We start from the raw sequence: 16,536 nt of genomic DNA on the forward strand, positions 1-16,536 counted from the left end.
GAGGGCAGGTGGGAAGTCTCTGAAGCCCCAAATCGAAGTTATCTGCGTCTCCCCATTGGTCTTTCTCTCGTGCGCAGGCGCGAGAGCGCCGACTCCAGTCCCCAGGGACGGGTGAGCGGCAATTGGCCAAAACCCGCGAAGTAGGAGTCGGGATTGGTAGTTGCTAGCAGGAGCCTGGTTTCTTCCTTGACTTCTGCAAGTGATAGTGTGTGATTGGTTTAAATCCGCGGGCACCTCACGGTGATTGGGCGGGAGCCACGAGCTGGGTACGATCATTGGCTGGTGCTGGGGGCATCCCTCCTCGGGCGGGCAGCGAATGATGAAATGGGAACGGGGAGGGGAAAGGCCGCGACGTGAGCGCGCGACCTCCGGCGCCATTTTGTAGAGAAACAAGCGGAGTTAACCGAAGAGGGGGTCGAGGAGAGCCGGAGTCGAGGACTCAGGAGTTTCCTGTGTCCAGCGCTGCCGGAGCCGCCTGAGGTGAGGCGGGCCGGGGTCGGGGGCTGTGGCCGGCTGGCGGTGTCAGCTACGGAACGCGAGCGCCGGTGGACGAGGGAATGGGGTGGTCCAGGGGCCATTGGGAGCGTTTCCCGGAGCTCCGCGGAGCGAGGGGCAGTCGGGACGGGGAAGTGGCGAGGCGGGAGCGGGCGGACTCTTCCCACGGCTCGCGGACTCTTTGGGCTCTGAAGAGAAAAGGTCGGGGCGCAGGCTTCCCGGAGCGCACGGCAGAGCGCCGGGTGAGCCCCGGGGTGGTCCCCGGTCCGGGCCTGGAGGCTCTGAGGGCGGCGGTGGCGGCAATTCCGGCGGCTGGGCCTCGCTTCGCGCGGGCTGCACCCTCCTCGGACCCCACGAGCTCCTCAACTGCCCCTTTCTCTCGGGGCTTCCGGACGGGTGTAGCGGGCTCCGGCCCCCGAGGCCTAGTTCCAGAGGCGAGGGTCCCGGTTCTTTCTGGTCGACCCGGAGCTGGCAGTCCCACTCCCGCTGCCCCCAGCACGTTGTCAAACCCCTGGTGGTTCGGGTGTCCGCCGGTGGGAGGGGCAGGCGGGAGCCAGCACTTCCTCATTACTTCTTGCCACAGGTTTTGTTCCACTCGCGCGCCGGGGCGCTCAGCTCAGACTTTCTCCGGAGTGTCTGTGCTGTGGCGGCGGGTTCGGCTCTCCCGTGGGAAGTGCCCCCCTAGTGAGCTGGATGTTTGTAGGCCTCGATGCTGGGCAGAGATTTCCTTCCTGCAGGTCTCGGAGAGGCTGCTTCAGGCCGCACGCAAAATACTCTCACTCGTTACCAGTCTCTCTGCAGAGTTCACCCACCTGGCCTCACACAGAATTACTTCCGCCAGGAGTAGGATTTGTAGTTTGTGTGTGTGTGTGTGTGTGTGTGTGTGTGTTTAAAAGAGATGCCTGATATCTGTGGGTTTGGAAATGCTGCGTTTAAAATAAACTTTGAAATGGAAACTTCTCCTCAAGCCACCCAATCAAACGTCACATTTCTTAGGACTCCAGTAAAAAGCCTGTTTTCTCGCTGTAAGCTGCGTAACGATGCTTAATTTCTCGCCTTATTTCTCTGTAATTCTGTTGCCGTGAGAGATTTATTTTAACAGTCAATAATTGAGTCAAAATAATTGAGTACCTTTGGCGGGGGGGGAGGGATTTTGAACATTGCCCTAGTGATAATCCATTTGGTAGGTATAGGGATACAAAGATGAAAAAAATGGGAGGACAAGTAAAAAATTAGAAAGCAGGTCAAACAGATTAAGAACAAATAATCTGTTAGTAAATCTGTACTCAGGTTGACATTCCTACCTTTCCAAAGATTGGGGCAGCATGGTGTTTTAGCTATTAATACTGTGGTAACAGTTTAAATAATCTTGTTTTAGGACACTGCAAATCGTTACCTTGTCTAAGTAGAAAATGAACTGAGGATACATAGAGTTTTAGGCATCTAGTTGTACTTTCACTGAAATGGTAGCATGTTGATTAAACTTGTTGAAAGTTGAGAGGGTTGGTCCCTTTTCAACAAGTGTGGGTCCCAAGTCCTTCATTGGAATCCAAGCACAAAGACTTGATCATCAATAACTGAAAGCATTGCCCTTTTTTGCCTAAGATTGTAACCTTAGAAGTTTTAAGGCAGGGTTTTGTGGCATCCTGGTGGAACTTAACTGAAATGCTCTTAGTTCCTAACTCAAATGGATTAGCTTAGCTTTTTCTCTCTAGTCTGTAACTTTATATTGGGCGTTTACATCCCGGTCTCTTCAACATGGAATCTGGTCAGGCTAAGTTCTGTGACATCCTTCTAACTTTGGGTTGTGTATTTAAAAACGAACTACTGTGTGAGGACAGGAGAGGAGATGCTTGCTATCTCTTCAAGACATGCTTAAAGACTAAGCTCATATTTATCCTTGCATGTTGCTTTTTTTTTCTAAGTATGTTTTTTGTTAGATTCTGACTTACTTATGAAAAGCTTTCTTTTTAACCAGCCTAAATTGATGAACTTGAATTTTTATTTCATTCCATGAGGTAACAAATCTTTGGCACTCAATGCTATGGAAGGTAATCTGTCCTTATAATAATTTTAATTGAATGCTCACACATCATTTAAGACACTAAATTTTGATGTTTATACTTCTCAAATGAACAAAAATAATAGCCTGCCATTTTGAAATGCTATATTTTATGAACTTGGTATACTTTATTAAAGTACAAAACTAACTTTCAAGTCATTTAAAGATATTAGCTGAAGCACTTCTTAAATGGCCCTGTGACCAAACTGAACTTCCTGCTGGGACCTTTCAAAATGGTATCCCACTGAGTCTTATTTTAAGACCTTATACATAGAAAAATCCTACAGTTCCTTTCTGTTTGCACACAGTTTTTGAGAAGCATGTTTCAAAGCTAAAATGGGCCCAAAACCTTTAGCACCTTATATGTACACACTATTTTAATGTACTTTTCACTCATACATTTGTAAGGATGTGACAAAGCAAATAAAACACATTGTTCATTGAAACCACTGTTTGAAAAGTCAGTAATTAGAGATGTAGACTTAATCTGAAACTGTTGAGATTTGAAGGAAATGCAGCCTTAGGAAGTGTTTAGTATAGATTTAAGAAATGTATTTTTGTGTTTAATGCTGGAAAGCTCAGCAGAAATCTTCGGGATAAAATGTCTTTGTTAATTTTGTTAACATTTGTTAGGTGGAAATTCCTAAAATGTTGAATGCGATGTTAATGGTTTGCAGGAGATGTGTTTTTTTTGTATATGTATTGTCGGACTAATTATATAAACTATAAAAGGGAATGAAGTTGTATTTCAAAAGACATCATCTTACTGTTCTTAATCCTCCTCAAGAGCTCAGCATTTTCCCTTTCACAGATAATTAGTTTGAAAGTTTGTCACCTTGGAGTTATAGCTCATATTTTTGAAATGTAATGTTTTAAATTTTTATGTAGACTAATCATAGTCTACATAGTTATCCCTTTGTTTCAGACCTTTTCTCTGTCTTTTTCTCTCCCTCCCTCTCTCCCTCCTTCATCCTCTACCCTCCTACTTCCAACGTGGGGCTCGAACTCATGACCCCAAGATCATGAGTCCCGTGCTCCAGCAACTGAGCCAGCCAGGCACCCCATTTTGTCTTTTTTGCACTAGCTTTCTAACTAATCTCCACTGTCTTTGCCCCTATGATTTGTTTATTGTTTGTTTTTATTACATAAGTAACACGTAAGTACATTCCAGGTGTAAATGATTCCAGGAATACAGTGAATTCTTTATGCCCAAATTGCCTCCCAAATCATTGGTTTGAAAATAGGCATCCTCTGCTCCAAAGTCCTTCAAATCCCTTGGCCTAGAGCTGTGTAAACATTGATCCCTCCCTACCTGTGGCATCCTATTACTGTCTTATGCTGTAGTCAAAAGACTTATACAGTGGTTCCTGAATATATCTTTGCCCCTTTTATCTGGAATGTCATTGTTTGTATCTACCAAAATTTCCATCATTTCAGTTCAAACATAAATATATTGTGTGTATAAATCTTCTCCCTGATTTTCCTAAGCAAAATTGATTTCTTATATACCTCTTGGCTAGTTTCACTTACCTGTAGCATATGCTTTTTTGCCTTACAGTAAGTTTTCTACCGCATTTTATAGTGGGTAAGGAATCTCCCCTTCCCCACAAATAATGTAATTGCCCTGAATTGTAAATGAAAAATGCTTGTTACACTTCAGAAGATTTATAGAGAATTTTTTTTTGCACAGTCTTGTTGACATCTTTTAGATGGTTAAACTTTGAAAGCTGGTCATACAGAATTATGGTATCATCCTTTAGGAAATTGAAGCTGAGGAAAGTAAGGTGACTTACTTTAAGGTCAGAACAGGTTTTCCTACTCTACCCTAGTGTTCATTCTGTAATTTTCACACTCTGCTTGAGTTCAGTTCAAGCAAAAGAGACCTGTGAATTTGTTCTTCAAAAAAGTGAGCATCATCTATGTGGTCAGTCATTTGGTTTTTGAAAGAATGTTGATCATCGCACAATTAAAATCTCTGGAGGTTGATTGGTAGTTCAGGATTTCACTTTCATGGAGTAAATTGGAGTTTAGCACATCATACTATGTCTATTAACAATAATTCTATAGAATTAGGGGTGCCTGGGTGGCCCCATTGGTTAAGCATCTGACTCTTGGTTTTGGCTAAGGTCATGATCTCATGGTTTGTGAGTGTGAACCCCACATTGATCTCTGCTGACATTGGGGAGCCTGCTCGGGGCGCGCGCGCGTGCTCTCTCTCTCTCTCTCACACACACACACACACACACACAATAAATAAATCGACTTAAAAAAATACTAATTCTAGTATCTAGAATTAAACTGTTTCTTAGGTAATTAATTACCAAGGGAAATTTTTCCTTTACTCCTAATACGTGATTTTCCCGTTTTGTTGACATAATTGACACACAATTGTGTAAGTTTTATATGTAGAGTATATAAGTTTTATATTTAGAATGTAATGGCTTAGGGGCGCCTGGGTGGCTTAGTCGGTTAAGCGTCCGACTTTCGCTTAGGTCATGATTTCGCAGTTCGTGGGTTCGAGCCCCGCGTCGGGCTCTGTGCTGACTGCCAGCTCAGAGACTGGAGCCTGTTTCAGTCTGTGACTCCCTCTCTCTCTGACCCTCCCCTGCTCACTCTCTCTCTCTCTCTCTCCCTCCTAGAAATAAATAATAAAAACATTAAAAAAAAAAAGAATGTAATGGCTTGACATACATATATTGTGAGATACCACTAACGTGTATTTGGATAAGATTTTCTTAGTTGTGATGAAAGCAAATAGATTTTTTTTTCCCAGTCAGGTTTTGAAGGACAAGACAAAGGATTTGAGTTTTTCTTTTCTTCAGTGTAAAAATAGAAAATTCTAGTCTGACAAAAACGTGGTCTTTTCTGTTGGAGTTATTGTGAGTGGTCATTATTTAACCTCTAACTTAACTAGCAATTCTGTTAAGACCTCCAAAGGATGGGGAGGGACTTAGGTTTTAAATGTTCTTCAGCACTGTAAATTGAATTCTAACAAATGTATGAGTAAGTTTTGTCTTGGTGTAGTTATTTTTAAAGTAGCTCTATGAAGGATACTCCGTTATCTTTTAGTAATCGAGTATATTATATACTACATAGCTTTATAATTTTGCAGGTACTCGTAGGAAGATGCTTCTGAATATTCAACTGATTCCAAGTCAAAAACTTGATTCCTTTCTGAGTTTGGAGTAGGTGTACTTTTCTGCTTCTCCACTTTCTCAGTTTCAAAAAAAAATAGAGATTTTTTGGGGGGGGGTGCCTGGGGCTGGCTCAGTCTGTAGAGCATGGGTCTCTTGGTCTCATGGTCATGAGTTCAAGCCCTACATTGGGTGAAGAGCTTGCTTTAAAAAAAATAAGGATTCATTTGCTAACATTAACAGTATCTCAAACTATGCTAATGTATGGATTGGATTAAGTCCTGTAAAATTCTGAAACTATTCACAAGCGGATGTTAAATGTTCTTTAACATCCTTAAGATTCTGTTGAATTGAGTAAAATTGCTTGTGTAAAGTGGCATGGTTAGGAAACAAGTTAGTTCGTGTCCCATTTATTATTATCTCATTTCACACCTATTTACTATTTGTTGACCATCATGTCATTGGATATTTCCTTATCCCTTGTCATCTTGTCACCAAAAAAAAAAAAAAAACCACCAAACGTTTAATATTAGGCTTCTCTGAACTTTGTAATACATAATTTTGGGATGTCCATGATTGGATTAGTCACACTTGTTTTTCACTCTTTAGTTTGGATAATGGAGAGTTAAGTCTACCATCTATATGCCCACTGTTACGACATGGTTATTTTAAGAATATTCCCCTTTCCTAAAGCAACTGGTTGGCTTAGTTGATAGAGCCTGTGACTCTTGATCTTGGGGTCATGAATTCAAGCCCCATGTTGGGTGTAGAGATTACTTAGAAAAATTTATCTATCATCTAGATGTAAAGAAATATATAAGATAATGTTAACAAAAAAGGGGTCCCTGGCTGGCCCAGTGAAGGAACGTAACTCTTGATCTCTCAGGGTTGTAGGTTCAAACACCATGTTGTGTAAAAAAAAAAAAAAGAATCTTTAAAAAAAAAAAAAAAAAAAAAAAGAATATTCCCTTCCCTTTTCAGACAAATATACCAAAGATTACAGAAGTTGAGGTTGTCCATCTAAATGTAAAATGTAGAAATTATGTGAAAGTATTTAGTCATGCCTGAATCTGTAAGCTCTCAAGTTCTCTGGCAACAACAAAACATTGGTGTGATAGCTTGATATACTAACTTAGTTTTGGCTTATTTATATACAACTTTGTAGAGTTCTTCTGTGTTGGGTTTCAGTGACTAATTCTCTCTTAATGTGCTATTCTTATCTACCTTGTTTTTGCCCTGGCTTCCCTGTAGTTCTCAGTTCATCATCTAGAATGATGTATTTTAAAAGTCATGTCATTCTGTGCAGATCCATCCATTGATTCTCCATTTGTCTTTCATAAAAGCCAGAGTCTTTTCTTTTTAAAAATTTTTCATGTTTTATTTTTTATATTTGAGAGAGTGTGTGAACAGGGGAAGGACAGAGAGATGGAGACAGACTCTGAAGCAGGCTCCAAGGCTCCGAGTTGTTTGCACAGAGCCCAGCGGAGGGCTCGAACTCCAGGGCAGTGAGATCATGACCTGAGCCGAAGTAGGATGCCCAACTGATTGAGCCACCCAGGCCCTCCAAGCCAGAGTCCTTTCATTACCTACAGAATTTAACTCTGCTCTATAGCTCCTCAGGTATTCTCCATTTCCCTCCAGCTTATCATCCCTGTCCCCCCATTGGTTTCCTTCACGTACCCTTGGCCTCCTTGCTTTGCCTTTCACATGTCATGCACTCTTAGGAAGCCTTCGCACCAACTGATTGATCCTTCTGCCTGGAACATTCTCTCAGATATGTGCATGGCTACACCCCTCAACTCCTTCAGGTCTGCTCAAAGACTTCTGTCTCAATAAGGCTCACTCTGACCACTGTCAGAAAACTTAATTTGCAAACCTCCTATCTTCTGTTTGGTTCACTTTTACCTTGATATTTTTTTTCCTATAGTACTTAGCATCTTCTAACATGTTTCATAATTTCTAATGATTACTGTTTCTCACCTCCAGTGGGAATGCAGGAATATGTTTATGTCTGTTCACTGATATATCTTAAATGCCTGACACATAGTCAGTACTCAACAAATAATTGACTAGGTTAGTACATACAATGAATAAGCTGATAACTTGTGGTAGCCACTATACAAAAGGGATACACTATTTCTTTTTTATGTTTTTTATTTATTTTTGAAAGTCAGACAGTGCGAGCAGAGGAGGGTCAGAGAGAGAGGGAGATATAGAATCTGATGACAGGCTCCAGGCTCTGAAATAGTTGTCAGCACAGAGCCCGATGCGCCGCTCAAACCCACGAACCATGAGATCATGACCTGAGCCGCCCAGACAACCCAGCGATACACTATTATCATCTGATGAATTTCAGTTGTGCTTGGCTTTGTTAACTTTGTGGAAAGCCAGACTTGAGGTGTTCATATCTAGGGGTCACCTTACAGAAAGTGGATGCAAAAGCCTTTTTCTCAGCAAGGCACTGTTGGTGTTTGGGCAGGATAATTCTTTGGTGGTGATACTGTCCTTTGTGTGATGTTTATTTCATCTCTAATTCTCATTGTGTGCCAGTGGCTATCCCAGTCTTACACATTTCACAATGTTTTAGGAGGGGCGCCTGGGTGGCTCAGTTGGTTGAGTGTTGGTTGGTTTCAGCTCCGTTCATGATCCTAGGGTCCTGGGATCGAGCCTGCATTGGCCTCTGCATTAGGTGGCTCAGTCATGATCTCAGGTCATGATTGCATGGTTTGTGGGTTCAAGCCCCACATCGGGCTCTATGCTGATAGCTGAGAGCCTGGAGCCTGCTTGGGGTTCTGTATCTCCCTCTCTTTCTGCCCCTCCCCTGCCTGTGCTCATGCTGTCTCTCCCTCTCTCTCAAAAATAAACATTAAAATTTATTTTAATTTAATCACACTGTCCACTATTGTTTCATGTTTATTATCCTTTGTATCAGCTCCCAGAGACAGGCGTCCCTAATTTTATAGTGCAGCATAGATATTGAAGAGGAGGGGAGATAGATTAGCAGATTTGCCTGTAGATGATCTGAAGTGGTTTAGGAGGTTTTGGAGGGGCTAGGGCTTGAAGTTGGTGCTGGTCTTATTACCTGATGCATCATCTCCTTTATGGAGAAGTGTTGGTAGCCACTAACTTTCTTCTTGAAGGTTATCAATGATCATTTAGTTGCTATTTCTGATAATTTATAATTTTTATGTACTTTTGATATACTGCCAACTATACCTTTTAAAATCTTTCCCACATGGGGCCACCTGGGTGTCTTGTTTAAGTATCCAACTCTTGATTTCAGCTCAGTTCATGATCTCCTGGTTTGTGGGATCGAGCCCTGTGCCTGGCTCTATGCTGATGGTGCGGAGCCTGCTTGGGATTCTCTTTCTCCTTCTTTCTCTGCCCCTCCCCACGTGCTCTCTTTCTCTCTCAAAATAAGCTTTAAAAAAAAAAAGGTCTTTCCCCCTTGATTTACACAGACTATAGGTATATTAGTTATCAATTGCTGCATGACAAAATACCCCCAAGTTTAGCTATTTAACCTTTCTTGTTCTTTATTTCATATAGGCACAGCTTGGCTAGGTGCTTCTGGCTCCGTGTCTTTCACAGAGTTGCAGTGCAGGTATTCACAGGCTGCAGTCATCTCAAGGCTGGGAAGGTGGAGAGATCTTACAAGCACACTCGTGGCATTTGGCTGGCTTCAAATTCTTGCTCTTGGTTGGGAGACATCAGTTGCTTGCCACATGTGTTTTCTCCATAGGGTTACTTACAGCGTGGCAGCTTGCTTTTCTTAGAGCACAGGCTCAGAGGTAAACAAGACAGAAGCCAGTCTTTTTGTAACTTACTCTTGGAAATGATTATTTTCTTCTTTTGAAGCCACACTTAAGGTCCAGCCCCCTTGTAAGGAGAGGGTATTACATAAGGATAGACATTTTAGGGATTGTTGGGTTGTTGAAAAAAATTTTTTTAATGTTTTATTTATTTCTGAGAGAGAGAGAGAGAGGCAGGCAGTGTGAGCAGGGGAGGGTCAGAGAGAGGGGGAGACACAGAATCCAAAGCAGGCCTCAGGCTCTGAACTGTCAGCACAGAGCCTGACGTGGGGCCCGAACCCATGAACCGTGAGATCGTGACCGGAGCCGAAGTCGGACGCTTAACCGACTGAGCCACCCAGGTGCCCCTGTTGGGGTTGTTTTAGAGGCTGCCTGCCACAATGGATATTTGGTGAAGATTCATCCTTAAGGCTCTCTTTAGGGATGCTGTTTGTAGGTTTTACTTATTACCGCTAAGTAGCGGCCTTTGCTTGATTTCTGGTATTATGCATTCTAAGTTTCTTCCACCTCTCAGGCTATTCTTCATTTCCCTTCTTGAGTTCCTCTTTATCCACCCTTAAATATCCACCCTTAAATGCTAAGCTTCCTTAAGATTCTCTCTAGACTCTCTTATTTTCATTCTGTAGTTCTCCTGGGCTGTCTTTTTTATAAGTTGATGACTCCCAGATCTATTGTTTGTAGCTCACCTTTGCTGTGGTGCAGGCTGTAATTCATAGTCATGTCCAAATTGAATTCTTCATTTTCTTTCTTGCCTTGTAAACTTTCTCTTTGCAGTTGTTTCATGTCAGGACTAAGTAGAACCCAGGTGCTTAGTGGATCTATATTTGACTCCTCCTTTTCCTTCATTTCTCTTGCTTATTGACACAGTTTCAGAGTCTTTGCAGTTCTCTTAAGTGCATTCACTTTGCTTTCCCTCTAATACTTTCTTTATTTAAAAAAATTTTTTTCAATGTTTTTTTATTTATTTCTAGGAGAGAGAGAGAGAGACAGCGTGAGCAGGGGAGGATCAGAGAGAGAGGGAGTCACAGACTCTGAAACAGGCTCCAGGCCCTGAGCTGGCAGTCAGCACAGAGCCCAACGCGGGGCTTGAACCCACGAACCGCGAGATCATGACCTAAGCGAAAGTCGGACGCTTAACTGACTAAGCCACCCAGGCGTCCCTCTAATACTCTTTTTTGTTTGTTTTTGTGAGATGAGAGAGCATGCTTGAGCGGGGGAGGGGCTCATTCTCAGACCATGAGATCATAACCTGAGCTGAAATCAGGAGTTCACCTAGGTGCCCCTCCCTCTAATCTTAAATTTCCTTGTGACCTCCTCTTAATTTTTCACATTGTCACAAGTAGCCTCTAAAAATGATTGTTACCAGATCATGTCCTCTGTTAGTAGCCAAAGCAGGTTAATGTAAAAAACAGCCCCAAGATACAAGTGGCTTAACAGTGTAAACATTTATACTCCGATTCCTCAGGTAACTTTCATTAAGAGTGTTCATAAGGTTGCCTTGTGTGAGGTAATTCAGAAACCCAGCCTCCTTCCATCTTGTGGCATTGTTTTTCTCTAGAAGGAGTCCTCTTTATTTAGCTGGCAGGTGGTGAAAAAACCGGAGGGTCATGAGTAGGAGGTTTTATGGACCAGGTCCAGAAGTGGCTGGTATCATTTTTGGCCTACGTTTATTGACTAGAAGTTGGAAACTTGGCCACACCTATGCAAGAGAGGCTTAGAAATGTAGTCTAGCTGTTTAGCCAGGAAGAGGAAACAGGATTTGGTAAGCATCTACCTTGTCTCTCCTACTCCCTTACTCCCTAAAATATATTCTTAAACCAATTCATGTAGCTTTCAGGATCATCTTTATGATGAAATCTAGATGTCTGAGATGGGTTTTATACACATGAGAGAAGAAAGCCACAAAATGGGTCTCCGTTACCTCCAGAAGACATTTCATTTTGGCCACTGGCAGGGTTAGTGTGTAGGGATTGTTTAGGACTGTGATTTATTACAGCAAAAGGATACAAAGCAAAATCAGCAAAGGAAAAAGGCATATGAGGTGAAGTCTGAGGAAACTAGACTCATGCTTCCAAGCTGAACCTCTCCCAGTGTCTTTCCCAGTGGAGTCACACCACTTAATTCCTCCAGCAAGGAATTGTGACAGCACATAGGTGCAAAATGTTGTCCAGCAGCTGCAGCTCCTTAGAGTCACAGTGCCTAGGATTGTTATTGGGGAATTGTCATATAGGCACCTTCTGCCTGTCACACAATAAAATTCTAGGTTCCTGGAGGTAAGACAGGTGTTGAACATGAACCACATTTTTGGTACAGTTTAGGCACAGTGAGCCACTCTTAACTAGCTCTGGGGGTGGGTATTAGTTTTCCCCAAATCCAGATTCTCACACCAGCCAAGGCATGGCATGTCTTTCTAAGGATAGCAGTGACAGGCCATTTGTGCTCTTTTCTGCTCAGTGAGTGAGGTGAAGGGTCTCCATCAAAAGGGATTTTGTATAGAGAATCTTGGAATATGCAGAACTTTGTTGGCCTAATATTTTGTCTTTGAAAATTACTTCTCTATTTCAGTAGGGAAGAAAGGTTCAATTTCCTTCTTACCTCCTTTCATCTAACTTTTCAGATAGTTATTTTTGTATCATTTTGGATACTCTATATATAAGGAGATATAAACAAACACACAGTGTTCTCTAACTTGCTATTTTTTATTAATTTTTTAAAATGTTTTATTTCTGAGAGGGAGACAGCGTGAGCAGGGGAGGGTCAGAGAGAGAGAGAGAGGGAGACACAGAATCTGAAGCAGGCTCCAGGCTCTGAGCTAGCCACCAGCACAGAGACCGATGCAAAGCTCGAACCCACAAACCGCAAGATCATGGCCTGAGCCAATGTCGGATGCCTAAGTGAGCCACCCAGGCGTCCCGTCTGTAACTTGCTTTCTTCCCAAAAGAGAATTTCCAGTCTAACTCCTTTTTTTTTTTTTTTTAAGATTTTTATTTATTTCTAGGAGAGAGAGAGAAAGACAGCGCGAGCAGGGGAGGGTCAGAGAGAGGGAGTCACAGACCGAAACAGGCTCCAGGCTCTGAGCTGGCAGTCAGCACAGAGCCCGACGCAGGGCTTGAACCCACCAACCGCGAGATCATGACCTAAGCGAAAGTCGGACGCCCAACCGACTAAGCCACCCAGGCGCCCCCCAGTCTAACTCCTTTTTAAAGAGATTACATGGTATTCCTTTTTATGACTTACTTAACCAGTGCACTTTTACATGGTATTTAGGCCTTTTTCACTTGATACGGTTTTTAAAGAGTTCACTTCCTGGATGAAGAAGGAATGGATTAAAGATGATTCCTGAGTATTCAGTGCAGAATTGGGGCTTTAGTGGTCTAAAACTTTTACTTTTCATCCTAAGGTTGGAGATACTCCTATCAGGAACTGTTTGTTTCCTTGCTTTAAGACTTGGTATTACAACAGTTATTTAGACTCTTAATGATTTTGAAGGCACACTATAAGGATTTTTGTTCATTTTTAAATCATCTTAACCTCTGCTGTCCAGTTCTTTTAAGTTGTATTAGATACTGTCTTTAAAATTCTACTAGTAATTGCCATTTAAACTATTCTTCAGCTATAAACTTGAGATAATACCTTCCTCAAAGAGTTACCAGGTTTGAATAAACTAATATATATAAAAATGCTTAGAACAGTTCTAAGTATTGTGATTGTACTGGGATAAGTTATCCTATTTTGTACACAATAATTAAGATTTTAATAAGTAAACCAGCATTTTGGATGAATGAATCAGGACTGTGTACTATAAATCTAGAATCTCTGCCTGTTGGAGGAACATTAAATATTGGTATGGCCTTTTGCCTCATTGCATCCAAGAGAGCAAACGGGTCACCAGCAGCTGTACTGGAGCTGTCCGAGGAAGTTTGGCCAGGGTTCTTGTTCTTGCTGCATTTGCTAGAGCCAGCAGGGTCGGATCCAGAAATGCTCTCTCAGTATGTGCTGCCGGTGTTTTCATCAGTCCATGGAGGATACGGGCTTCATTAAAATGGTTTAAGTGAACTTCCTTGAATGGGTCATCAAAGAAACCTACCTTAAGTGCAGATATCCAGGATACCGACCTTAATGCCAACTCATTGTACATAAAATAAAAACACTTTAATTAAAAATAAGTAAGTAGGGGCACATGGGTGGCTCAGTCAGTTGAGCTTTGACTCTTGATTTTGGCTCAAGTCATGATCCAGCATTGTGGGATGGAGTTTCATGTCCACCTATGGCACTGAGCCATGGAGACATACTGAGATTCTCTCTCTCTCCCTTTCTGTCCCTCTCCGTGTGTGTGTGTGTGTGTGTGTGTGTGTGTGTGTGTGTGTTTACTCTAAAATAAAAAATACAAACATTAGATAAATTGGGATGAATATTTTGTTTTGAGTTGGTGATTTGTTGGTTATAAAGTCCCATAGAAAATAATGAGCTCTCCCTTTTAAGGAAACGAAGGGGAAAAGTGGGGGCATTTGGGAAAATTAGTATTAGTTGTTTCTGGATGCTAGAATAAGATACCCTCTCTGATTTATTTGGGTCATTAGGAGTTTACAACATTGGCCAATATGGTAACCACTACCCACATGTGGCTGTTTAAATTTATACTAAGATTAGTTAAAATTATATTTAAAACATTGAGTTTCTTAGTTACCTTAGCTACATTTTAAATAGCCACGTGAGGGGCGCCTGGGTGGCTTAGTCGGTAAGCGTCTGACTTTCGCTTAGGTCATGATTTCGCGGTTCGTGGGTTCGAGCCCCGCGTTGGGCTCTGTGCTGAATGCCAGCTCAGAGCGTGGAGCCTGTTTCAGTCTGTGACTCCCTCTTTTCTCTCTGACCCTCCCCTGCTCACGTTGTCTCTCTCTCTCTCTCCTAGAAATAAATAAAAAACATTAAAAAAAAAAAAAAAGCCACATGAGGTTAATAGCTGCCACGTTGAACATTACAGATGTAGAACATCTCCAAAATTGGAGAAAATGAGAAAAGAGAACACTCAGCTTGACTTCTTGGTTAGAATGCTACTTTTCAGAGTTGGGAAGAGAATTTCCAAGGTCAAACTGTACTATTAGTAGACTTAAGTATTTGTTCCACATTTTTTATGTAAAAATTTTAAAATACTCCCTACACCCATCTGGGGCTTGAACTTAGAACCCTGAGGTCAAGAGTTGCATGCTGAGCCAGCCAGGCACTCCTCCATATATATATATGTTTTAAATTTTTTTAATGTTTTATTTATTTCTGAGAGAGAGAGACAACGTGAGCAGGGAAGGGTCAGAGAGAGGGAGATACAGAATCTGAAGCAGGCTTCAGGCTCTGAGCTATCAGCACAGAGCCCGATGTGAGGCTCAAACCCACGAACCATGAGATCATGACTTGAGCCGAAGTCGGAAACTTAACCGACTGAGCCACCCAGGTGGCCTACCCCAATATATTTTTAATATCAGAAGTTGGAGTTTTAATAAATTAGCTTTGGGTCTGGCCTATTTGGCTTCTGTTTTTTAATGTCTGTTTTTGAGAAAGACAGTGTGTGAGTGGGAGAGGGGCAGAGAGCGAGGGAGACTCAGTTTGAAGCAGGCTCCAGGCTCCATGCTGTCAGTACAGAGCCTGACAGGAGGCTCAAACCCATGAATTGTGAGATCATGACCTCAGCTGAAGTCGGATGCTTAACCACCCAGGCACACCTATACTCTTTCCTTGAGGATTTTGATTATCTTGGTGTAGGGTGGTGCTTCGGGGTCATTTTTTTTTTTTTTTTTTTTTAATGGTTGTTTTTTTTTTTTTTTTAAATGTTTTATTTATTTCTAGGAGAGAGAGAGAGAGACAGCGTGAGCAGGGGAGGGTCAGAGAGAGAGGGAGTCACAGACTGAAACAGGCTCCAGGCTCTGAGCTGGCAGTCAGCACAGAGCCCGACGCGGGGTTCGAACCCACGAACCGCGAGATCATGACCCGAGCGAAAGTCGGACGCTTAACCAACTACGCCACCCGGGCGCCCCAGCTTTTTTTTTTTTTAATGTTTGTTTATTTATGACAGACACACAGACCCACACCCACCCACCCACCTACCATGAGCAGGGAGGGGTGAGAGAGAGGGAGATCTGAAGCAGGCTCCAGGCTCTGAGCTGTAAGCACAGAGCTTGATGTAGGGCTCAAACTCAAGAGCCATGAGATCTTGGGGGCGCATAGGTGGCTCAGTTGGTTAAGCTTCCAACTTTGGCTTAGTTCATGATCCCTTGGTCTGTGAGTCTTCCTCTCTCTGCCCCTTCCCTGGTCACGCTCTGTCTCTAAAAGATGAGTAAATGTTAAGAAAAAATAGTATATATATAAAAGAGCCATGAAATCATGACCTGACCTGAAATCAAGAGTCAGAAGCTTAGCTGACCAGGTGCCTCAGTTTTGTTTGTTTGTTTTTTTTTTTTTCTATTTAAGTAATCTCTACACCCAGTGTGGGTCTCGAATACGTGACCCCGAGATCAGAAGTCATATGCTCTTCTGACTGAACCATACAAGTACCCTGCATCTCTCAGTTCTTATGCACGATTTTTTTTCACAATTGTTTTAGTGACACAGCACTATAGTAAAAACCTGTATATATTCCATTAAGCCCCTTGTATTTACTTTTTGTTTACTATAGCACCTAAATTATGTCTAGGGCATAATGTTAGGCTCAAGTGTTTGAATTAAAGCGTGCCATCTTTAGCAAATGAAGATATTTATAAAGTATATTGAAGTATATATACTAGAAGGAGACCATTTCAGATATTTTATACAATTCTCATAAAATAAGGGATGATAATTTTTCCATTAAAAATATTTTCAGGCCACCCATGTAGCTCAGTTGGTTAAATGTCTGACTCTTGATTTTAGCTTAGGTCATAATACCACGGTTTGTCATTTTGGGTCCCAAGTTGGGCTCTGTGCTGGCAGCGGGGAACCTGTTTGGGATTCTCTCTCTCCCTCTTTCTCTGTCCCTCCCCTGCTTGCCTGCTTTCTTTCTCTCAAA

General features: G+C 42.3%; 1 protein-coding gene across 6 annotated transcripts in view; it reads left to right on the forward strand.

Moving 5' to 3' along the window:
• Positions 1-323: 323 nt before the first annotated feature.
• Positions 324-16,536, forward strand: part of CNOT1 (CCR4-NOT transcription complex subunit 1) — a 106,161-nt gene continuing 89,948 nt past the window's right edge. For 3 of the 6 annotated variants that reach the window (XM_039232616.1, XM_039232619.1, XM_039232617.1), the window contains exon 1: positions 324-480. The gene's annotated coding sequence lies outside the window, so the exon portion shown is untranslated. The remainder of the gene's footprint in view (positions 481-16,536) is intronic. The other 3 variants (XM_039232620.1, XM_039232622.1, XM_039232621.1) reach the window with 1 other exon arrangement.

This window comes from Hyaena hyaena, unplaced genomic scaffold, assembly GCF_003009895.1.
Source record: "Hyaena hyaena isolate Hyena2069 unplaced genomic scaffold, ASM300989v1 scaffold_68, whole genome shotgun sequence".
NCBI classification, from domain to species: Eukaryota; Metazoa; Chordata; class Mammalia; order Carnivora; family Hyaenidae; genus Hyaena; species Hyaena hyaena.